This window comes from Varroa destructor, unplaced genomic scaffold (genome assembly GCF_002443255.2).
Source record: "Varroa destructor unplaced genomic scaffold, Vdes_3.0 BEIS01000003.1, whole genome shotgun sequence".
Classification (NCBI taxonomy): Eukaryota; Metazoa; Arthropoda; class Arachnida; order Mesostigmata; family Varroidae; genus Varroa; species Varroa destructor.
Genome location: NW_019211456.1, coordinates 3,664,911 through 3,689,490, shown reverse-complemented (window position 1 = coordinate 3,689,490; position 24,580 = coordinate 3,664,911). Strand labels below are relative to the sequence as shown.

General features: G+C 40.5%; 1 protein-coding gene across 6 annotated transcripts in view; it reads right to left on the bottom strand.

Annotated features, from left to right (window-relative positions):
- Positions 1-2,656: 2,656 nt before the first annotated feature.
- The window catches only part of LOC111246439 (uncharacterized), a 78,971-nt gene continuing 57,047 nt past the window's right edge, over positions 2,657-24,580 (bottom strand). For 2 of the 6 annotated variants that reach the window (XR_015325432.1, XR_015325441.1), the window contains one exon: positions 15,440-21,968. The gene's annotated coding sequence lies outside the window, so the exon portion shown is untranslated. The other 4 variants (XR_015325434.1, XR_015325433.1, XR_015325442.1 and 1 more) reach the window with 4 other exon arrangements.

Genomic DNA, 24,580 nt, shown 5'->3' with positions numbered 1-24,580 from the left:
CGGTTGCTACCTTGTTATGCTGAGCAACTTTCGATCCGTTCGACGACTCCTATTAGAAGGCACGTCTGAAAAGTTAAAACTAATAACTAGGCCAAACAGTTACTATCGATGTCTGTGTCACTAGTAAGTCACAGTTACCAAGACTCTGAGAAGGTGTTGATACCGAAAGCAGATGCGGCATAATGTGTCTTCGACGCTAGTTTGGGATCGCATATATTGTTGGCACGATAGATTGAGCCAAATACGCTTTCGTATCGTATAAAAACTTAACGTTAGCGGTAACGGGAGCGTTAACGCGCACCTTGACATATAGGCCACAACATTAATGCCGATACCTTAGGGGGTTCTTAATTTGCTTACAATATGCCTGTATCAGCGAAAATGGCTTCTATGGATTATTCATGAATTTTAAAAAACACCTTCTGCTCTATGTTAACGGCAAAAGTGAGTCTGTAGGCTATCTCTAGTTAGAGTAATTATTGCTGTGTCATAATAAGTTTGGATATTATTTTTCCACCAGATTCTGCCTTATTTGACGAAAGACAGCCAGCGTGGCCGCCATATGATATTACAATAATTAAAATGAAGATATGAATACGCGAAAAGAACTAAATTAAAGCAGTCTATTAATCAGACGTAGCCGACGGCGGGTTTACCCGCCAAGAGCCACCTGCCTATCTATTTGATATGTAGATTGCTCAGCTCAGCATTATTGTATATGTTATACGTGGCTTAACTATGGAAGACGTTTACGTAAGTCATACCATCTTGCTATCCACTAATGCTAATGGGCCATTTGGTCACTGAGTGGTAGACGACGCTCTTAAATGTTCCAATGTATTCTTTGTACTTTCTGAAACGCTTAGCGAACGTCATTCAATATATTGTCCAAATAGTTAATGCATTACTTCCGTCACAGACAGTTAGGAAACTATTATATTTTTAATTAAAGCCAGCAGCCGGTAGGTAAGACGTCAAGCACGTATTTTTTCCGCTTGAGAAGGTTTTTCCAGTTCTCTAAGACTTACCTATGATTCCTGTTTGCCACGCACTAACTGGGTAACGAGCCATAATTTTGTGGGCCTGGTTTTTTCGATGTCCCATAAAAAGACGAGAATATACATATCTCGATATATACATATCGTCTTGTATCTTCGAATGCATCTGCAGTGTCTGAAAACGTTCCTATTGTTAGTGACATTAGTTAAACGGCATCGCAAAGATCAAGTCTTTCCTTGGTTATAGAGCGCGATGCCTCCAAACAGCTTCTGTGGTTTTGGACGTTTGATTAACGAATCCAACTTGAACTGATTGAAGTTGCGTACAGCCTTCTAAAAGTCTTCAACCTCACTCGACGTGACAGCTGCGTTGGCGCTCATCTCTTATGTAGACATTTACTTTGAGACACTTTTTTCCTGGTCCAATTCAGAGGCAATCATGATGCAACTGACACAATTACATGTAATATAAGATAAAGACACTCAGGTTTTTGGAGGTGCATGATCAAATTCACTCCTGCATACGAAAGAAAATCTTTTTCTAACTGATATACTGCCTTGAGAACGATCTGCTTTGTATCTTCTTCAATCGAGTATTGCTAATTGCTTTCTATCCACAAAGTATTCCCCTTTAAATAATAATTGCAAATAAATAATAATAATAAATAATAATAAATAATTGCAGCTCGAGTGGCTAAAGAAAACAAAGATCGCATAAATGAGTTGACAATTTGATTGACCACTCTACTTGTGCAGGTTTCAATCGGCTTATCACATCATGTCCACCGTCGAGTCCATCGAAAGGATTTCGACTGACTGGGGTACTGTTTGGCCAGGAGGAGGACGACGACGACGACGACGACGATATTAGACCTAGCGATAACATGTATTTTTTTAGATGTCAACAGGCTTTGAAACTAATTACCTAGATCTCGACCGATTTCAGACCAGCAAGCTGACCCCGATCTCTGACCACCGGATCGACTTCCGTTAATCTATCTATACGTTGCCCTTTCGTTGCTTAAAGATCAAAAAAGGCCGATGCCAGGATAGGGTTGTGCGCCTCGCAAAACAACCAAAACCAACGATACGGAAGCTACTAAAAGCAACGTTGTGTGCTGTCATTGACTAATCGACTGTTCCTTAAATGTACAAGTGGAGTTAATTAATATTGACGCCATTGTGCGTAGTATTAGCTCTATATCAAGCGCACAAAGCTTGAACAAGGAAGGGTTTAGAGCTAGAAAATGAACCTTTACCATTACTTTACTTAAACTTTGGTAAAGTTTAAGAAGTAATGATTGTTACGATAATACAAATACTAGGTATAACATATAGATGCGCAATGAAAATCGTCTGTTTTAGATACATTAGATCGGGTAAGTGGTAGAGACGGCTATACCGGCTAACAGTGAGACATTTTTCTTTAAGCACCAACATTCTTACAATCGAACGTCGTTTTTGCGACCGCGAAGCAACTTTGTTTGTTTATATATTTCTACTGAAATATCAACACTTGATTGATTGTTTTTGTTATGGACAAGAAGTCTGAACCACGTTCCAATTGATAAGCCAACTAAGCAAATGTTCCACAGGACCTTGTGTGCAAATACAAGATAGTTGATTCACATATATTCAATCTGAAACACTTTATTTGCCCATAGGTCGCTGGAACGGCCACGAATACGTCGATGCCCCTCTCCTTAGCTGTTGTTTGTTAGAAAAAGCTTGAGGCCATAAGGTACATGTCGAAGTTGTAAAATTTTACCGAAAAGTTAACCAAAAATCGCATTCAAAATGTAGCCTTATCGAAAGGCGCAGACATCCCACTGGCGGGGGAAGTGGGGTTATCGACCCGAGTTTTTCAATTATATTTTAATGAAGCAATAGAACGCTAACTGCTTCTACTTTTGTTTATTCATTTTCGAAGGATAGTAAACAATAGAGCAAACGATGGTATGAAAGCTTTCTGAAAAGTTTTGATTGATAGCATAAGCCTTACTCGCTCGCGAAACTGTGGCCACGGTGGTAAATACAAGAGTAAGTCAATATTGCACTAAACAAGAGAATATAGATATTTTTTTACTTTCTTAATGCTAATTATCTGCGTACAATGAACTGTGAAAAAACAGAGCTTTTCGGATATCTATTAAACTTTCTAGAGCAACCGGGATTGGCGTTGTAAGCAAACGTCTGAACGATATAAGTTATTATGCAGGTCAGCAAGGGATGTTTTTGCAACTTTTGGGTAGTGTCGTATAAATAGTTTTTCTTTTTTTTTTCTGTACGGGCGATTACAGCTTTCCCTATAAAAAAAAATAATCACTTTTTAAGCAAGTAAATAAAGTAGCCAACTTTATTATTTCACGCAATTTTAATGACCACAGTCGATGAAAAGTTGCGTATCTGCTGTATGTTTCTTTATTTTTTTTTCTCTGTCTTTACTTCTTCACTGGGAAAGCCTACAGATTTATGTTATTTTCTTAACTTTCGCTTGTTCCTATCGACAAAGTTGTAGTTACCGAGAGGCGGTTTGTTCATACGTATTTATAACACAGTCGCGGTCTTCACTGTGGTTGTAGAAATGTGCTGAAATGAGGGTGGAAAACCAGGGTGAACATTTTCATAATGTAATGCATTTCTGTTTCTGGAAAGCAATGACAGTGTCCCACGTAAGACTAATTATCAAACGCGGCGCATGCATCTAGTTGGAAGAAAGCTTTGAGAGCAACCCAAACGGCTATAATTACTTTTACGATGCTTGTAGATAGAAACACGCGGTCAATATCTGAACAATAGAACGGATCGGTCATTCTTGCCTGTGGCCAGGACAAGAAGTGCGACATGTACACTTTACAGGAACACGTAATATGTGCGGGCCCTAAGGAGCCCCGTATTGTTGACCTCTAGCACATAAAGATTATGCCGTTGGCCTAATGTCAAATGATCGCTATGACCAAAACTGTAAAAGTAAAAAGCTAGTAAAAACAATTCCTATTCAAGGGAATATCTGATGAACAAGTTAAGTTTTGTTTAACTGAATCAGAATGAGACTGATAGGTATTGTAAGACCTTTGTTAATAAACTATCAAGAATCCGATTTCTACATTTGCGTACGCTTTTACCTTCGCCCCTTTCTTTAACCTTAGAAGGTCCCTGACAACTTCTTGCTGCTTGCGCTCCATCTTCCTTAAAAGCATGCACTAAAATTAATTAACTTTATAAAGAAATAATGCCACAGCAAAGGCAGCGTGGGGTTCTTGTCATAGACCGCCCATGTGAACAGTAGCCCATCGCTGTATTCGTTCTGCCCTCATCGTTATGGGATCGCTACCCTGCACATATAAAGTTCCCTACCCAGTCTGTAATTCTTGAATCCTTCTGACTCACAATCCTCAAGATTTTTGTGGTACGTCGCGTTGTTTCGAATAAAACTGCACAGAATTCTAGCAAACTGCTAGTGCAGACGCCTTTGTACGTCTCTCATTCAACGTATTTTCTCATTTAGAACTGCTTGACTGAATCTTTTGCCACATCGTTACATTTGTCGCACGCCTTGTAACCCGCGCCACGAACATCATCATAGTCGGTCGGTAAGAGAACGTATATGCATAATAGTAACATTAATCGGAAGGACAGGCAGACCACTTTTAGCGACTGAGCACCAAGAGGTGCTGCTGTGCAGCGCAAGGCCCACTTATCCTCCATCTCTAACGTGACTTGAAAGGACCACACAGCTGAAAACAGGTAGATAAAAGCTAATAGAAAAATAAAAAGACAAACCTAGCACCCAAGAGACCGCCTTCAAATCCAGCCGGTTTTGCGCCCCTCACTAGTTATATTGAAATGAACTCTCGGAACCAACAGAGAACAAATAGGCGCGAAAATGACAGTCTCAATGAAAAGGTCGAATCGAAGAGCACAGAGCGTTAACATAACCGCTGTAGTTTCTACTAATACTAGCATGACTGCTATGTGGCGTGGTTTTCGTCTCCGCACTTCTAGGTCCCGCAGGACAACGGAGCAAAGGACAATACTTGGCTATCTGTCGTCCACTGGCTGTCGTCAGTTAAGTGAGCCTTATACTGCACTGAGTGGGGTAGCCTCATGTTAGATCTGGCTTGAAACTAGTTCATTGCCAAGCACAATCCTAAGGGACTTCGTTGCGCTACTTCGTATGTAGCCCGCTTGGAACGATTGTTTCCCAAATACCAACAAATAAGTGAATGTAAACGAAAGAGGAGTTAAATAGGAATACCAACAGTGTTTAGATTCCTCTATATACCCTATTGTTGCCAGATTGGACAAACAAAAGCAGGAATAACTCTCTCTCATCTCTTGCCCCTTCATCTATTTATTTATTTCCTTTTCTTTCCACTTTATTCTCTTTCTACCCCAACCTTCGCCTATCTATTTCTTTCTTGCTATTTTGCCTTTCTCTTGTCTTTCCTTTCACCCTCTATTCAACTCTATAGTTTTGACCAATTGCGCATAGCAGGATAATGTTATTATAAGTTCTATTAATATCTAGCACTAACGGAGACATTGTTAAGTCAACTCTTATTTTGTCACAATAGGTAAAATAAATATGTGCATTACTGAAGACGATAAGGCAAGCACCTTGACCAAATATGTTAGTAGATTTTAACGTAAATTGCCTCAACGTCAAACTTTTCATAGTCTAGTGCTGTTAGGACAGTGTAGGCCCTATGACGACAAGGGTTATCTTCGCAGACATTCTAAAGTAAAATACGTGAAGAACATTTCGGGCTTTAGTAATACGCTGGTTTGCATTACTACGTGCCCGAATGCAGAATTAGGACCTGTACTTTTTATCTGTTTTTCTGGTTAAGTGCGTATTTTCCTATGCTTCAAGATGCATATAAATAAAAATGAGTACAGTAAAACCTAACAGAAATCAACATGTGACCTATCTGTATCGTTTCCATAGTGAAGGACAGACAGGCAAATACAGCGGACACTATCTACGGTGTGTTGATCTAAAACGTTCATCAATTTTTTGCTAAGTCATGCTAGTCAGTTAGACAGATCTTCCTGAACATTTAGTATCCGGAATACGCGCCTGATCCAAAAAAGATCGCTTCAGTTTAATTTAGTTCAGGAATAATCACCTGAAAATCAAAAATAATCGAAGTATTTAGTCACAACACGTTGCAGGAACATTATCTAACGATAATGTTCCTGCAACCAGGTTCCATGTCATTTATCGATAAAAAAAATTTAATGTGTTTTCAGTATAACACTTAACCCAATACGGTGTTCTCGTCCATCTAACGCAGCGTTGAACTAAAGGCTTCGCACTTCACTTAGCACCTTATTTGTTTGTATTTAGATCTGAGAGTCAAACTCTACGAGCGTAGTGTCCCAGACTTTGTGGAATCACATACAGGCCTGTAGACAGAGGTTTAGAAAACTATGTCCAATGGAATTAATTAAGTAAGAAAAGATAATTATATACAGGAAGGTAAGTATGGCCTGGCGCATTGATAACAGAATTAAAATACAGATCTTTCAAAACTATTTCACATATTTTTTGCTTCCAGATAGACCAGATTTACTTTTCGGCCCTGTCTGAAGATCCCTTTATTTTCAGGTGTTGGAACTCGCGGTAGTTAGAAGGCATCTTAATTGCTTGGACGCTTAAATCCTCTCCATCCTCCAACGTTTTGCCCCTCCTATAGAGCGGCTGAGATGGATATCAGTTTTTTCTAGTGTTTTTCACTTTTCTCGTTTATTTATTAACTTACTCTAAGTTAGAACCTATATCTTCTTCTCCTGCCGAGGCGCTCAATCGATTGAGACATGTGAGGTCTCAGGCTTTGGCAGAAGTGGCCGTTTGTCGAAGGGACGCATTGGCAGAACTCACGAGAGTCAGCTGACGCGGAAAACCACTCGACTGATAGGATAGAAACTAGCAGGCAAAAGGCAAAGCGCAGGCTGGCAGACAGGCTACTCTGTGACTCCTTGACACAAAATTTTGCCGAAACCAGTTGCCATCCCGACGCGATTTGCGCAGCGGATAGCAGACATCAACACAAATGCAGCAATCGCTTTTCGCTTTGGGGGGCGTTCGCAGCATAGACAGTCAAAGGCGAGCATAGGAAACCAACGAGTCAAGAGCAACAAAATCGACCGAATACCAGACCGAATACCAGATGAGTCATAGACGAGCAAAGGATAGAAAGTCAAAGAGAACAGTTGGCGAAAATGCCATCTCCTTCATTTTCATCGTGGTTTTTCCCAAATCATCCAATGTTCTCATCCTCGTCGTCACGATCCCTGTCGTTTTTTGTAACCCTTCGTTATCCTTCAGCAGTGGCCATAATCAGCTGTTATATCTCAAGTCAAACTGCTACGATGTTTTTTTCACTACTATATCTAGAAGCAGACACCAGTGTCGCTGGTATCACCGTTAGATGGATCGGCCAGGAGCTATAGCTATTTGATCGAGGAGAGCAGAGGAAGGCAACACCTGTCGCTCTTTCGAGATTTCTATTCGCTATTTCCCGTTGACTCCGACACCGACCGATCGAATAATAAGCAGATATTATCGAACTACTTGGCTCAACGAATACTGTAGTACAACAGTCACTTGACTATGATATAGCAACCAACAATAGCGATGGACGCCTTTTCTCACATTAGATACCCAGTTGAACATTGACTGGTAACAATCTGGATCAGCCCCACATATGTGTGTATGTATATATACACATAAAGGACAATTGAGCTAAATATGCGTCATTGTGAAACAGAAAAATGTACATCGTCAAAGACTTTTTTTCATTGTATGACTCAGATCGGCCCACCAGAATTCCGTTTTCGGGAAAATATAAATCGAACATGGCTGTGTCGTTAGCCCATACATCTGGAGTGGAGTTATTTGGGCCGCTAATGATTTTGTAAGGCCAAGTCAGTTATTCAGCACAGCTTACGATTAGGGGACACGATACTTTATGATTCGTTTACCCTAGGTCCACACGAAATTCTGATGCGCGGTGTGGAAAAGCCAGGTTTTGAATCGCCTAACTGGTACATTTACAAGCTGGACTCTGTTCAAGACGTGAGTAGGAACGGTGACGATGTGCGCGCATCTTTCTTCAAACCTGACTTGGCCGCACTGAAGCCTACACAACTGTCACAGGTATACATGATACTAGCACAAATAGCTATTTTATGACCCGTGATTAAGATTATACGCAATAGGGTGCGTTATGCCGATAATCTTTCGAGAGTGGCCATCTGTGAGACGCTTTTGACATGTGGCCCAAGAAGTACGGAGATACGCTGTTTTATTTTTACTTGCCATACCATAAACACGCATACGCAAGTTGAGTACTCTCAAACCGCGTAGTTCTTTTAATTTCCCTGTGTAGCGGCATCTACACTTATATGTACTCGAAATGCAGAATGGCAGTAGTAGAGAATGAAATACAGCTTCGCCGTAGCTTTCATGTAACTTCAAGTGGTGTTATAATGTAACTTTACATATTTCGACTTTGCCCTTGCAAATGTAGCCTTGGGAAGCTGTGGTTAAAATACGAGCTGGTTAGTTGGCTTTTCGTCGTTCAGTACAAGTACAAATGCAATGCGAACGAAGTGATATCTAGATGGTCCCTTAGAGCCCCATATTTTTAATTATTATCAAAGGAAAAAATTAATTCGGCATTTAGAGTTTAACCCGCGTGCATCTAAAAAATTCTAAAGGCTAAGTGTTACGAAAAAAAATGATCGCTAGGTGCTCATTGAGCCTCATTTTACTCTTAGATCTGTTATTATTCGAACGAAATATTAACTTCGAACAACGAAACTCAGAAAGAACCATAAAAAAAATACAAAACAAAACTGTCGATGCCTACTTGCCCCTTGTCCATAAGGCAGGAACGGAGCCACTCTTGCGAGAAGCGTCACACAGTAACAATGCATTTGGCAAACACTCCACGTACATATCAACAGCTATATCTAAAACAGACGCTGGTCACCGCAGCAACGACGGTGGCTTGTAGAAACATTACCCATAGTTACATCAATCAGCTGCCCGCGGTCAATGCTAGCCCAAAATCTAACAAAAAAAAATCTAGCAAAATCTAACTCTTTCCTACCACAGATCTAGCAGAGAACTCTAGTCGTTATAGGCAGACGGTGATCAAGCATATAGTAGTAACCCATCCAGCTAGCGCCACCTAATGCTAACGGCAATGCGTTATCTTTTTTGTTGAGCGACGGCTTTGTATAACATAAAAGCTTCAGTGTAGCAATACGAATGTTTTCCAACACTTCGCTTTCTCCTCACACCGGTATCAGCGAGGACTGTGGTAGCGGCTATTTACATGAAATATAGGCGCGTGCGAGGCTTAATCAGTTTCATCAGCACATCCATCGCTAGTAGTCGGCCAATGGCCAAGCAATAAAGTATTTACCTATCATATTATGTCATCGTTCGTTTGGTTTTCTTCTTTCTAAAACATACGGCCAGGGACATTTTTAAAAGCTAAATTTGCGCAATGTAAATACATTTTTGTGTAAACTAGATGGGCGATAGCGATTGTGACGCATGAACCGCCGTACTACTGTGATTCCTTCGATTCTACGGCTTCTCGAACAAAACATGTTACTTCATGACAAACATTGGACGGGAACGTAGGGACGGGATACAAGGATGCTGTCTTTCTTTGAAGGCTACGTCAAAGGAGTGAAAAACGTTGGAATATAGGAGTGGAGGCAATGTGTACTTTTCAACGTTTCTCCGGCTGTTTTTGGCTCAAGTCCAAGCAGGAAACTTTAGGCACGAATAAACCACGAGAAGATATGTGATAGTTCATCCCGGTCATACTGGTATCGTACTCTGACGCGCTATCAATACACACTTTTCAAATAGCCTGAAAGTTTCTTGAGGCTCGTTTTGATTCTGTCCAGCAGATCAGTAAACTGCAGTTACGACAACTCACAAATCACGTGCGTACTTATTCGTATTAGGGAACTAATACCGTTGGAACATTGCTTATCTGAGAGTATCTCAAAACAAATTTGTGCTAGTTGAAATAAGGTAACAATAATTGCATTTTTTCGAAGTGCCTAGGTGCGAAGGTTCTACGAGTCATTCTGGAGATTTTGGGTATATACAGTTTTTAAATGTCAGCTTTTAGTGTAGGTAGGCTTTACGAACGCTTGTATGCAGGATGTATTCTTGGAGAAAATCTTTACCACCAGACCGCTACACCATATCATAGGCACGAATAGGTCTTCGGGCAGGCCGTCGTTTCTTATCATCTTTTTCGGTCAGCTGATTCTTGTAAACAACGTCGCCACAGTCAAATAGCTTTAAAAAATTTATAAAATCCGCCTAATGTATACTATTACTCGACAAAAAAAAACGTTTCCTTTTTTACTAGAGGCAAACGGCTGGCCCAATTAAAAACAAGAAGACGATTATGACAAATTCCGTAAAATGGATCTAAGGTGATTACGAGACGTGCCTTGCGTCGCTGGTTGAGTAAAGCAAAGTTCCCTAAACCTATGTCTAGCGTTATTATCTAATAACTCGAAAAGATCCTCAAAGTAGGTCAGAAGGAGCTTTTCAAGGATAAGGCAATTTTTCTACGATAGACCGATCTTCGTCTTTGAAGTTAGCACAGATGAATTAGTTTGGAAAACGACATCCTTTATGGCTGTATATGTTACAAGAAGGATGTCCTTTCCAATGCTTTTGGAACAAATCACTCAGAGATTTGCCAGCGTACTGTTTATAGGAAATGGCAGTAGGGCACGTACATTTAGGTTGAAGTTAAATTATTTGGATCACTCTCTTGTACGATTAGATTTGCGTAGAATCGGAGCTAAAAGGTCCAGTTAAGTACAATCATGACGGTCGTCGCCTGAGCTTACACGAACCGATAGGGAGTATTATCACATCTGTGCCGGCCAATATAGTTGCGCAGTGAGTTGCTGCTCACACATGCAGTGCTCATATGAGTAATGGTGTCGTTCGGTTGAACAATAACCAGAAGAGTGGGGCATCTTCTAGCACCTATGATTGAGCAACTATCGTTCAATGCATCATCCGCTAAGCGCGGGACACAGTTCCACAGCATGAACGTACGTCCTGGTTAAGCTCAAAAAGAGAAGAGGAATAGGTTAAAGATGCATGGTATCGAGTAGAACATCTAAGCTGGGAATTTTTTCTGTCCTTTCTCATACAGTTGTGCTCTAAACAAAAGCAGATATTTTTTTACATAGCAAACATTCTTTGAAAGAAAAGAGTCACTCCTGACGGCGATCCTTATATATTATAACTACTGCTTGCCGCAATAACAGTTTCAGCTGACAGGCTCGTTCCAGATGTTCATTTCGTAAGTTCACTTCTTGATAGCACGGGTGAGCCAGTCGGCGTTATTATATCGAGACTCGTTAAACTTCCGCGCGAGAACGCCCTATGCATAGTAATCTAGAGGATTCAAGTCTGAGCTGTACGACGACCAGGTGTGTCTGTTCCAAAATGTGCTCGTATTCACATATAACCAGCTGTGCATTAACGGGCTAGTGCGAGCCGGCGTACTATCTTGCTGGAATATGTAATGTCTCCCTTAAGACCCTTTAGCTGTACACTATGAGACAACAGTTGGTAAAACATGCAAAAAAAAAAAAAAACTTCCACAATAATAACGTTCGTCTTTCCGAAATATGCATGGCGGCACGAAATCTGCAATACTAGTTGCCTAAAGCCTTTGCGAACAATTCATGACATGGCAGCCCGACTCACATCAGGCTTTTTTTCTTGTAACCCCTTGGAAACAACAGAATGATCGTCAAAAACGCACGTTTGAATGGCGTCGATTAATTCTCTCTTGCGGGTCCTTCGTTGCGGTTTTGCTGAAACCGGCCTCTGCGGAACGCCCAGTCATTTGCGACGCGATACATTATCAATCTGGGATAAGCAAAGAACGTTATTATTTTATTAGCGCTTCGTCCAGCGCGAATGCATTAGATCAGAGCTGACCTTTGTTTACATTTCATGCATTGTTTTTCTCCACGATGAGCTTGTAAACTTGTCCTCAGAGAAATTGGCTTTCTTCTAGTATAAAGAATAGTGGCTACACGTATGCCCGCAGTATACACAAGTTTTATATATTGCCCTGTTTTACATATTACGTATTTGTTTTTGCAGTTAAGACAACATCGCTAACGGCATGTTCTATTTTTCATGCAAAAAGTAGTACTGACTCTCTGAGTTTAAGGGAATGCTTCGGTTCAGGACATACTTCATTTATAATGTTAGTACGGCAGATGTACCTGAGGTATTTCATATTAAGCAATTCTCGACAACTTGTCGAGTTGCAGAGACTTGACTTGGCGCGAGGATATATGAAGAAGTAGATTAAAAACGTGTTTATAATCATTGTTGATTAACATTACTGTTAAGAAGTAGCGACAATAACAGCAATAAAACTATTAAGAAGAGAGTAAGGCAGTTGATTTCAATTAGCTAAGCTCTTGAAAACGGAGGAGCTTCAGCTATGGCCCGTTCCCCGCACGACCGTACAGCAGAAAACAGGCCGAACAAACACGGACTTTTGCACCAAGATTAATATTTTCAGGGGCAACCCAAGAGGCTGGCGGTGCGAGAAAGTGGAAATGACACGGACGCATTTAGAGAGAGGGTGATCAATATTTGCTAGCTGAGAGAAATTGTCGTATTAGAGAAGGAAGCGTTATCACTAAGCTAAAGTGAGTGGCCAGAGCGTTGCGCAGTGGCAGAGAAAGAACTGCTGCTGTTTGGAAATATTAAGTGAAAGCTTTAAAGAGCAATAGTGATCGAGCGTACTACAAAATAAAGGTTAGCCAGAGCCGCTCATCGGTGACAGAATGTTTTCTAATTTTAATCAGTATTGCAATGCTATTAGAAGTTCTGATAGAGATGCAGGGGCTCTGATTTCCCACAAACAGAAACGGATTCACGTAAAGGTAAAATGAAATAGAACCTAGAAGAGGGGCTGGCCGAAGCCTTTAAGAAGCTGCATTGAAACAGAAAAAACTTCTTAGATATTAACTTTAATGAATCTATTAGTCATATATCGTGAATCACATACAGGTATCGTCGGAGAATCCTAGGCCGGATAATCGTTGAATAAAAACAACGTTGCCTAGGCAGTCGAAGTTTTTAGTAAGGACGAGGAATACCCTGACCACCGCAATGCCAATGGCGACATGTATCTTGACATCTTTAACTACAGCCCAAATGATTGCCCTCGTGCAGAAGTCATTTCGAGAGGTAAGCTGGAGGCAAATAAGAGTTTGATTCGAAGTTGAGTGAATACATACCGTTTACGAAGCAGTTTTGTACGCAAAAATTCATCGGCTATAGGCCAATGGAAGCTGGGATCGTTTTCAAGACCTTCGCCCTTATAGGCGAAATTCGCCAAGAACGAAAAGGTGAACACGGAAAAGCCGTAAATGACTGCTAGAAGAACTGCTAGAAAGTACGTGCTATATATGTAGGGCAAACTATGCCCATAAGCATGGCAATTACGTTGCTGTGTGAGCATGCTGTGCTGCACTAATTAGTAATTCGTGATAAAAGGCAAGGAAAATTGAAGAGGCAAAAAGGAGTAAGGATAACAATGTGGGCACAAAATTAACGTAATAACGTTAGCGCTGATATACGTGAAAGTTAAACAAGCTAATACGGACGTAATAAACCTACCTCCGTTGAAATTTACCACACGAAACATTGACATGGACTACATCCGAGGCAAAAATAAACAAGGACCGTTACACGTCAATTCCGGTTTATGTGGACACGAGAATCTACATAAATGATGCCCATAAGTGCAATTATTATTATTCAGTTGAAAGGAAGAAAGGTGTATCATTATATACATGACGTAGGATTTTTCTATATGTTTGTATTCGAAGCATAACGTAGATTAGGCGCTAGAATATGGCCCCTTCGAATTATTCAGCTTGTAACGATGATAGTATATTATAGATCGAGAAGATGCTCAGTGTCGCATGAAGTCTTCCGTGGTAACGCCAAAAATAAATCGTCAATGATTGATCCGAGCGTAACGCTGCTGCTTTCGTTTGATAAGCATGTAACGACATCAAAAAGCTCGTGAGTTATATTTGGGCTAGCGAAGCGTCTTTACGGACTAAAACAAGTTCAATAGCTTTGTCTAGCATTGAAAATATGAAGCATTTGGTGCTTCCTATTCGTGCCTGTACTTCAAACCTGAGTGCAGGACGCGCTTGCTATAGGGAGCGGATTAACGAGGACACACTGCATTGTAAAGGGATTCCTCAAACGAGTAGTGAGCTAGCGAGTCTACTCGTTAGATTGAATTATAGCCAGTAGCGTAAATTTAAAAATACATATGTAATTAACTCTAGTTGATAATAAGGCTATATTCTTCTCCAATTTATCAGGTGTAATTTTTACGCAAATTTACGGAAATAAAATGGTAAAGTTCGCTCCTTCTATTCAAATGACGCCCGATACGCTATTTTTCATCCGGCAGGGGCAGATCGATCAAATTTTGCGTCATCTGACCGAAAAATCCTATGTGACACGATGTGAAGCGTATACGAAAATTAAAGTATAACGTTATTCTGTAGACGAGCGAAAATTAGGAGATTGAAATTAAGTGATAGCAGCGCCTGCAACGGCACAATGCGTCATTTTTAAAGAAACAAATGAACAGAATTAGGCGAAAGAGTGGACGGAGGAGCGAGTTCCTATTAACCGTTTGGGTAACTTGAAAAAATAAGTATTAATTTGAAGCTCGAGATCGAGCCTGGAAACCTATTGTTGAAAATTTACTGCCTCATTACAGACAACAGATAACAAAGATCTGATTTGTCATTATCTGTTAGTACCCGAAGATTATCCCCTATGCTACCGGATGCTGTCTTTTGCTTTAGCAGAAATAATGATCCACCATAGTAAATTGACATGTGCTATGCTTCTCATCATTATTTCTGTTGTTAAAATAACGACAACTGTAATTATTGTTATTAAAGCCTTGCTTGTCACCGCAGCTTAAACCGCTGGTCGCTTGCCCATTCTATGAACACACTCTGACTTAGTAGTATATCCATATATTTAGATATTTCAGCTTTGGCTCAGATAAAGTTCAATTTTAGTTACGATGCCTTAAGTTGTCCAGCGTTGCGATGGGCGGCGAGGGTATAAATTTCTATTCTAAGTTGAGTAAGCCTCCAATTTTTACAAGGCCTACCGGTGCGGGTTACCTTGACATAGTTATCTTTGCTTGCGCTGACCACTAAAAATATATTCTATCTGTATATATGATACACTACATTAGAGGCACAATGTAAAGTAGCAAGCGGTCCATGGTAGGCTCACAAAAATTTTAGCTTCCCCTTCATTTTAATAATAAAGGAATCAGAAGACCGGCGCGACATTCATGACTTCGCTCCTCGTATTACTGCGCTGTCAATACAATTGACGGCGCATTAATAAATGTGACATTTTTAAATGGAGAAAATCGGTTCGCTGAAGACTTCTTTCGATCTTTTTTATTAGATGGATTGATTTATTTCGAAAAACAACAAAGCTGTCTTCGAGCTAGCCAGCCATTCGAGTACAATCCTCGTTGTACTGAATCGTTCTGTGGCAATTTTTATTCAACTAATGACGAAATCAGCTTTTTAGCTTCAGAAAACTAGGCTTCTTTACAGCCCAGCCATTTTGAAGGGCTTGAGCATCTTATCGATTTTTTGAGAATTATGGCGAAATTATGACACTGATTATCGCGTTTGTTGATACCTTAGTTCTAGCTTAACTCTGACCGATCCTAAACAATTCAGTAGTCCCTAGTGCAGCTTGTAATAGCACATTAGCCTGTTGTCTCAGATTATATTTTTAAGAAATCACGATCTGGAAAATTTTCCATTTTCGTATGTTTTGATGACTTCCAAATCTTGTTTTGGGCCTTACATTTCCTTTTTTTTTTTTTTTGCATTTCCGAAGCAAAGGACAGGGACAACTAAAAAGTTGACTCTTATATTTTATAATTTCCACGGGCATCCAGAATTTCGTCATCCGCTTTGAAAATAGACGTTCAATTAGTGAGCCTTCCATTGGCTACAGCAAAGGTTCCTTTCTCATACTCCCATGTCGTAAGCTAAATAAATAAGCCACGTTTATAACAGTTGTAGAGTTTCTATCAGAAGTTCCGACACACATACAATTTTTCTTCATAGTGTTTCTTTAACGACGAAGTTCCCGCCCCAACCTGTTCATTCTATTACATCTTTCGTGTAATTAACTTTTTTATTACGACGTTTATTGTTTCTAACTGGAAGATGCTTAACTGTATAGCCAGTACGTCTAGTAGATATCCCTTGGTTTGATATTATTAGCAGAGACGGTTTCGTCCGTTCAAATATATGGGCGTCGGAGCATCACCTGAAGGTCAGAATTCTGAATAAATAAAACAGTTCCTTTCGTACTGTTATAAAATACTCTCATAAAATAATATCAATAAAATATTGATTTCATTATTATTAGTAGATGTGTGCAAATTATAGATAGGATAACACACCTGGAAAATAATCTCCAAGCATTTGTCAATACATTTGTGTTTTTCTAGTCAAGATTTGGCTTTGTAATTCAATTCCAGCGATACAGCGTCCATTCTTTTTAAAGGTGGGTTATTCAAAGCTTAGATGGTTTTGGCACATAAACGTTTCATTTGAAAAAACGCCAGAAAATGGGTCGAACGGTGGTATTAAAGCCCGCGGCGGTCAAATTGGTCGTTAGGGAATTACGAGGCCAGGGTACGTCCTGCACGATAATGACATGAAACCACATGCCTTTGAGATCCATGCCATATATTTAAAGCACGAACTACTAGTAGCTTACTATGTCCCAATGCATCGCACTATTAGCTGTGTGTGCATTTTTGGCAGTGTCCTCAGAGAAAATGGTCCACTGACGCCTTCAACCTAACAATGCCCTAAACAGAGGGACGCTTGGGATGCACTCTTGTCGTATAAAACATGTGTGGGTCTTCGTCAGTTCGGATGCTATAGTTCTGCTTGTTCACGAAACGATCTATATAAACATTTTTCGCTATGCAAAATCTGTAGGTCTGAGCTTGTAAATCAGCTGAATTCTCTAGGTATGACGATGCAGACTTAATGAGAATACGCTGCGGCGTGCTTCATTAACAATTACATTATAAGCACAATACTGAACGGATGTTCTCTGACCGGTGGTGTTTTCCGTTGAACGGATAGAACAAACACGTGTCGATGGTTTGACGTACTTATCGTTTATGTTTATTGCGGGTGGTGCCATTAGAATAATTGGTCTACAAAAAACTGGCGATTGGAGTAGTTAAGCTTTCACCGTTTCGAAAGTAGTGGTGCTCCGTCTTGCCGGGACAACCTATACTAACGTATTATTAAATGTAGAATTTTATTGAAGTGCTCGTATGTATTGACACGGTAGCGTAAATAATTGCTACATTATTATTTTTCTCCAAAAAATCGAACTACGGAATACGGCTGAGAGATGCCCTAACAGAATAAAATCGTCGTTTCATGTAAATGGGTCGCTTGGATGCTAATAGGAACGCCGATAAATTGGGGCTGCCCGATCTGACACTCGTATTTACACGTACGATAGTTGTACGATTCAGTAACCCAGTCGTAACAAGCCTTGTTATTTTTTCAAACAACATTATCAAAAGCTTCTTAAACATATAAAATATCTTCTTTGCACGTTTGTTATCGTATTCTGCTTTATCATTGCTAATGTACGTACGATATGTGAACGCTGCCGTTGTCACTTGTACCACAAGTGCAGTAATCTATGGCAACTAAATTGCGTAGGGTGCTTCTGGAAAGCTGTGCCAGACCAGCCTTATTGGCTACATATGAGTTAGAATAGTTAACAGTGCTGACGAAAAAGAGCAAGTTCGATAGCAGTATAGCTCCCCTGGCAGAAATTCAGTTTATATCGAGCTTTTGTGCGTAAAACACGCAGAAGAGCACGTTGTATAGGAGATGAGATTTCCATATTATTTGAATTTCTGATATACGTCACAGCAGTCGCTAGGCCTCGGCAGATTTGTGTATATTTCTCGGCGGAGAAAAGAGATCATGAATTCTAAGAGCACCTACAAAGCATCGCTCTTTCAAGCACGTCGTATCCTCAAAAACAACCAACGTTTTTAAATAAACCGGCAGGAGAATGCTTGTTGATTTTTGCCTTGATAGCACTTGTTAATTGATCAACCCGTTTGTTGGGTTAAATACAGGCTAGCGCTTCTGTCGTCGGCTAAATGATTTCCCTAGTTATTTAATTCGTACCAGACCAAACTTTGTCTTTGGCCTTGGGGAAATGCTGCACCTTAGTGTAGTAGGCTAACTGAACCCGAGTCACAGGTAAACTACGAGCCCGCAGTAAAACCACAGCGTTGCCTACAGCAGTTTGTAGGTGTGACGTCTCTGCGGTTGACCTGCAGAAGAAACAGAGCGAATAATGTAGGACGTACGTGGGCCGCGTCCAATGGTGCATTGCAAATAGCCGGGAGGGAAGCAGACGTCTTCGAGACCGCGGATAAAATAATTTGCTTGTCGGAACGTAGGTGAGTATACGGCAGACAGTTGTCACCACGTAACGGTTCTCCCTGTTGTACATTATGGTCCGTTTGCTCTAGGCGCTATGCGTGGTGGGGTAGTCCAACGGAAAAGGTCAAGTAATCTCCCAAAGGACAAGTGGAAATATGTTGTGTTAACAAAAACCTAATCGATAAAAAGGCTCAGTTCTAATACGAGTGATTCTATTTCCAACAATCGATTGTTCATTTCGCTTTACGCTGTATTGGTATGCTCTTTTTCTTGTTTTTGAGATCTACTAAAGGAGACTAGAACTTGAGCGAGCACAGAGCTGCAATTCAAATCAGTGGACCGATACGACGGTGAAGTTTTGGCTTTGTCCTTAAAAGGACGCTTTGTGTGTCCTTTATTAGACATGTTGCTCAAATTCTCGATCGCCAAATCGTAAAACTGTCGTTTGTTACAACATGAAATTGATATGTTAAGTAGGACGCCCAGCTATAGGGTTATAGAAGTCCATTAGGGGCTGGTCGAATACGTTAACCATAACCAAGTTAAGATCAAATAATGCTTCTCTAGAAACAACTGTTCAGTATAGAGAAGGGAGGGTATCCTTCCGGCTCGATTTTTTTTACTGCCTGTCCAAGCTGGATAATCAAGATCGATTGTTAGTGTCCGCTTCGTGGGTTGTCCTTTGTGGCTTTTTGTATCTCCTGAATGAGAGCAGAACACTGTATTCAAACCAATTATGCGAAAAGCCAGCATCTTGTAGCATCTAGCACAAATACATGTACAGCATGTAGGACTATGGTTGGGTTCGTGAACGGCGAACATACACCTGTAAATGTGACACTGCCATGGCTACAGGTGAGTCGTGTTGAAGTTTTAAGCTCCAAGAAAGCCTTGATAAGTATCAGGAACATACTATATATACCATTGATGTGGACCGTTACGCTTACGTGGATCCGGAGCTTAGGAAGACAACTGCTGCGATTGGAAATCGTAATTAAAACCTTATTTATGAATGACCGAGACACTGTAAGTTGTCTATTCCTATCCCCAAGCCTGGAATAATTGAACTAAGTTACAAGAAGGCTAAATACGCTTATAACGAATATTGTATCTCTCTCTTATGCAACGCGTCTAACTAGGTATCGCTCATTTGTTTTTGCGAGAGACAATTGCAATTCAAATTAGCCAAATCAAAGAACGCCAAGAGACGTGCTTGTCCAACCAATCCGCAACGGGAAGACTAGAGGCAACAAAGATCGAAAATCCAACAGCGACTGATTTGAGGAGCTGAGATTAATTTGAGTTCGTCTGGCAAAGTTATATATTTGCCCATGAGCTTCTGTCGAAAGGAACTGCGCGAAATATAACGTTGACGTGACAGAGTCGAAGGGTAAACTGTATTTTAAAACCGGATCAATTTCAGTTAGCCTGCTGTGGCCCTTGTATCAAGAAATTTCACAATATAGATATATTAGTGAAAATAAAAATCTATTAATCTTTATCCCTCGTCCGGTAACGATTAATTATCAGTCAGACGAAGATCGCTTTATGATTAAAGCTTGTTTTTCCTTATTGTTCGTAAGATGTCTCCTGCCGTACGATCGTGTCCATTATTGAAATGAATCTCTTATACGACTGATATATTTGAGCCGGATTAAAATTGCGGAACTGGTATTATGATATCAAGTACGAGACCGTCCTGTACGTGAATTGAACACGCTCATAATAATGAAGCAATGTACCAATTACCCCATATGCACTCCGGCAGCTTACAATATAAACTTGTACAGATTGACAAAGTGTTGCTAGTATAGAAAGTTGTGTGCAAAGAGTTGTACATTAGTTAAGGAGAAATGGAGAGGTATTATGCCTCTGTACACGAAGGTGAGAAAAAAAAATGACTCGGCAGCTAACAATGGCCAGACAGAAAGATGTATGTGAAGATTGCACGTTCTACTCATCTCACGGTTCGTCATAACAGCAGCTCTCATGACGGCCATGTCGCTTTATCTAACAACATACGGATCTTGGAACGCGCCCGTCTATTACGTGCTGGACGTCGGCCGTATGATGCGACGCTAGAGCAGTGTGAAAAATTCAACTTATAATAATTGCTTCTTATATGGAAAGCAGGACAATTTACCGAACAAAAAGTGATATTTGATGTTATAACGTCAATAAAAAACGTGACCTTAATTATTCATAAGATATATAAACATATCTATCTTGTATGTGCTGGAAGCTTATATGTACATTTGACTTATCTGTACTATATATACCCCTCTTTGCGACTGCTGTTAACCGCAATTGGCTAGGATATGAGGCGAAAACTAACCTAGCAAATAGTTCAGCCCGCTAAAGGTGCAAATAAGAGCAGCTCTGGTAATAATATAGGGACATGAGATCGTTGAGGGCTCAACAAAAAAAGGGGAGGCTTTTTTTCATGAAAGAGAAATGTTACGAATACTGCTAACGGAGGGACACAAATGGCGGCGGTTTTGCATGGTTACGAAGTCAAATATACGCGCATCTCGCGGCCGTTTCAAGTGTTGGGAGTAACTTGCTATGAAACGTTTCCAGCTTACGGTCAATCGAATAAAACCTTTTTTTCAGTAGAGGTAGGAGGATCGAAACAACGCAAACATAAGATCTGTTCATTTTAAAAAAGATAAAATCCGCAGCGCTTCGTAACTGTGTCGCCTTTTTTTCCAGAATAGAAAGCCTAATTCATAAAAACAATATTTCCATTTGTATTTATTAAGCGACAGGGCAAATTATAACTAGCACCAGACGAGTCCAGCGCATAGTACCACGGGCTTAAGCTTAAATAATTTTGGTATTCACTCGGCTACGGGGCGTACACGAATTGATGTGATCTTCCCGTTTAGTCTTAGTCAGTCCTGATCACTTCCGAGCTTCAACCTCTAGTCATGCCCATTGCCCACTTACAGGTCCAAAGACGGCTAATGGAAGATGCATGATTTCAGCTTGTCAGCGCAGATGGGTGAAGGGGGCGGAGCTAGTACAAGTCCAGTGGGTTACAGCCGATAACGCGTATGTCCTGAGTGAGTTATCAGGTTACCCTAACGTCATTGGCAGCATACGTGCGCAAGACTACGTGACTGAGTGAAAGGCGAGACCTATGCATACGTATCTTTCTGATTGAAATGTACGGTGCATGGTACGGCGTACTATAGTTTGCCTGAGCTTTACGCTCGGGTTACATAGATAGAGTAGCACTGATAACCTCGTACGCAGGACTGCAACTGCTATTTGCGCGTCAGGGTCTTCTTCGGATTCGGATGATCTTGTCCACAACGAGCCTTGCAGTCTCAGTTAGGATCTCGGCGCCTAGAACATAGCGAAAAATACGTATCAAACGTACGCAAGGTCAAGGACTGGTATGAGGCCAATAGACACCACGCAATAACGTCACCACAATTGTGCTTTTTCGATTTGAATTTTTAGCTGTACCGTATTGATTATTTGATGTGGTATAGTAAGTTGAGCAAAACATTAATATCTTGGCAAATGCTTTAGTTAGGATAGGAGGTGACATAAATCTACTTACGTACTAATTTAGGTGTTATTGTAGTATTACAATCTTCTCCATACAACCTTTTGCACGAAGAAACTGGATACACACATGCTCTATATATTCTATCATTGACGTTTTTGTCTTTAAAATTATCCCATAAAGTTCATTTTGTGCGAAACGGGGGGCTGAACTTGGCCAGTGAAAACAGCCAGCTTCAACCCCCCATTCATACGGTTTCTGGTTTATTCCGACTAAGATTTATAGCAATAGCGCTAGTTAGGTAGTATAGTGTGCCGCCTAGTAAGAGCGGAAGGCTTGAAGATAGACCTCCGGAATTGATTGCTAACTTCTATTTTGTAGGCGTGAGCTCGTCTATTCACTCAGTGATAATGTTAGACATTGTTATAGCTACTTAGCGCCTTATCGTTATCATCACTTGAAGGTGCAAACGATCACAAAATACAAAGCGTAATATAAATAATAGTTAGAAATATCGCCGCCTGGCAGCCCCATTAATCCTTCAATAACTGACGCTATGGGAAATAGAATGCCTATTAGGGTTTCCATGTATCATGCATAAAGAAATAACTGATCAGACTCAATTTGCGGTTGTAGTTGATAAAGAGGAGAACATACTACAAGGCTTACAAGTCTGTCGTACCGTATCTACCCTGTCAGGGAGTTTTCAGCTTACACATAACAACAAATACCAAAACCAACTGCAACACGTGAAGACTCAGAGTGGCGGGAACCTATTTTTTGAGGTCGATTAAGAATGATAAACAACGTATTGTTATACAGGAGCATCTTGCAAGTTGAGGTAAATGTTCAGGCAACGAAGATTCTTTCTTCTTCTTCTGAATGATACACACAGATAATACCTTTGGCCACTTACCTGTGTCAGTAATTACCAGCTTCTTGTGGCATGGTTAACGAGTCGAGGAGTATTTTAAAACCTTTTGTCACATGCTTGATTAAAACACGCTTGAACTAACTTCAATATTATGATTCAGTTCTACGGTTCTATGGGCATGGTTATCGACAACGGCTTGTAATAAATGACGTCTAGGAGACTTAGAGGACGCTTAGAGAAATCCCTGAGAAATCCCCACGGAGTTGTTTAAGGGTACGAACTTCAATGGGAGAAGACAGAGAGAGAGAGAGGGGGGCGGGGGGGGGGGGCTGAAGGGGAAGAACCGCAGTCGTACGCTAAACACGGCCTGATCCAATTTTTCAGTCTACTGGCACATAGGCATACTCGCTTCTAGGCTAGAACCAAAATTGTTTTTCATTAGTGATAAACGGTATTGTCAGCACGTAAGTCCACGCCAAAAGGGGGAGTGATCGAGCCATCCACGTCGGCGCTGGTAGATTCCAAAATGATGCGTATAATTAGTATTGCGATAATTACATTGTTTCAACTTTTACATTTGCATTTTGTAAAGAGCTTCATATCATAACTTGCATTGACGTTTACTCTGTATCTATCAGTATTTAATCGTTACTCGTTTGCATGCTAAACCATATGCCTCTGAATAAACCTAAATAAAAATCATGCCAAATTAGATTTAATGTTGCGTTCGACTAAAGTTGATCGGCTGAACTTCAAAAGCGGTCTTGCTAAGAGATATCGTGGCAACCAATAGAACATTTATCATTTCCAAGGAGGGACTTTGCCCAGCTGGTTCAAGTCGAAACGTTTTTGGGACCTGTTCGTATTCAACATTATATCTCAAGTGATTGAATTGAAAATCAACCCGTCATCCTTCGTCTACGGAGAAAGGCCAATAAGAAAATCTCAAGTCCTTTATGTTTGTAATTAGTTAATTAGTATAATTATGATAGAGCACCAAGAAACTTTTGAAAACCAATGGAGTCATTATGGACTCCATACTCACACCTTGCTTAGGAACACTAATGCTATGGAGCTAAATTTTTAGATGCCTATATTGTTGACAATTCCGAATAAGTAATTCCAACATTTGGTGTCACCTATGGTGTTTCAATACACCTCTTCTATTCGTTTAGATTGACGAGTCGGCGGCCTTTCTGTGACGTAGGAGTAAAAGATTTACTTTGTTATGTTTGAACAGCTACACGTAGAGCTCGTATTTTTCACTCCATTAATTCCATTATGGTAACTAGTTGACACTCCAAATGGACCTCTCTACGTACTCCGGTCCCCATTCTCTGTTGATACCGCACGGGGCAAGTATGTCCCCACAGGACAGGCACCTCATGCAAATGCACGTGTACGTCTACGGTGTAGTTTTCCAGATGATTTTCCATGTACACATGCATGTAAAGATGGGACCAAAAAGTTTTCTACTTAATTATCCTTGATACAACAACTAACTTTATGAAGGGCTAGGTTGATCCACGAAGGCTCTCGGCTACCATAATATTTTTAGGGATAAATAAACTC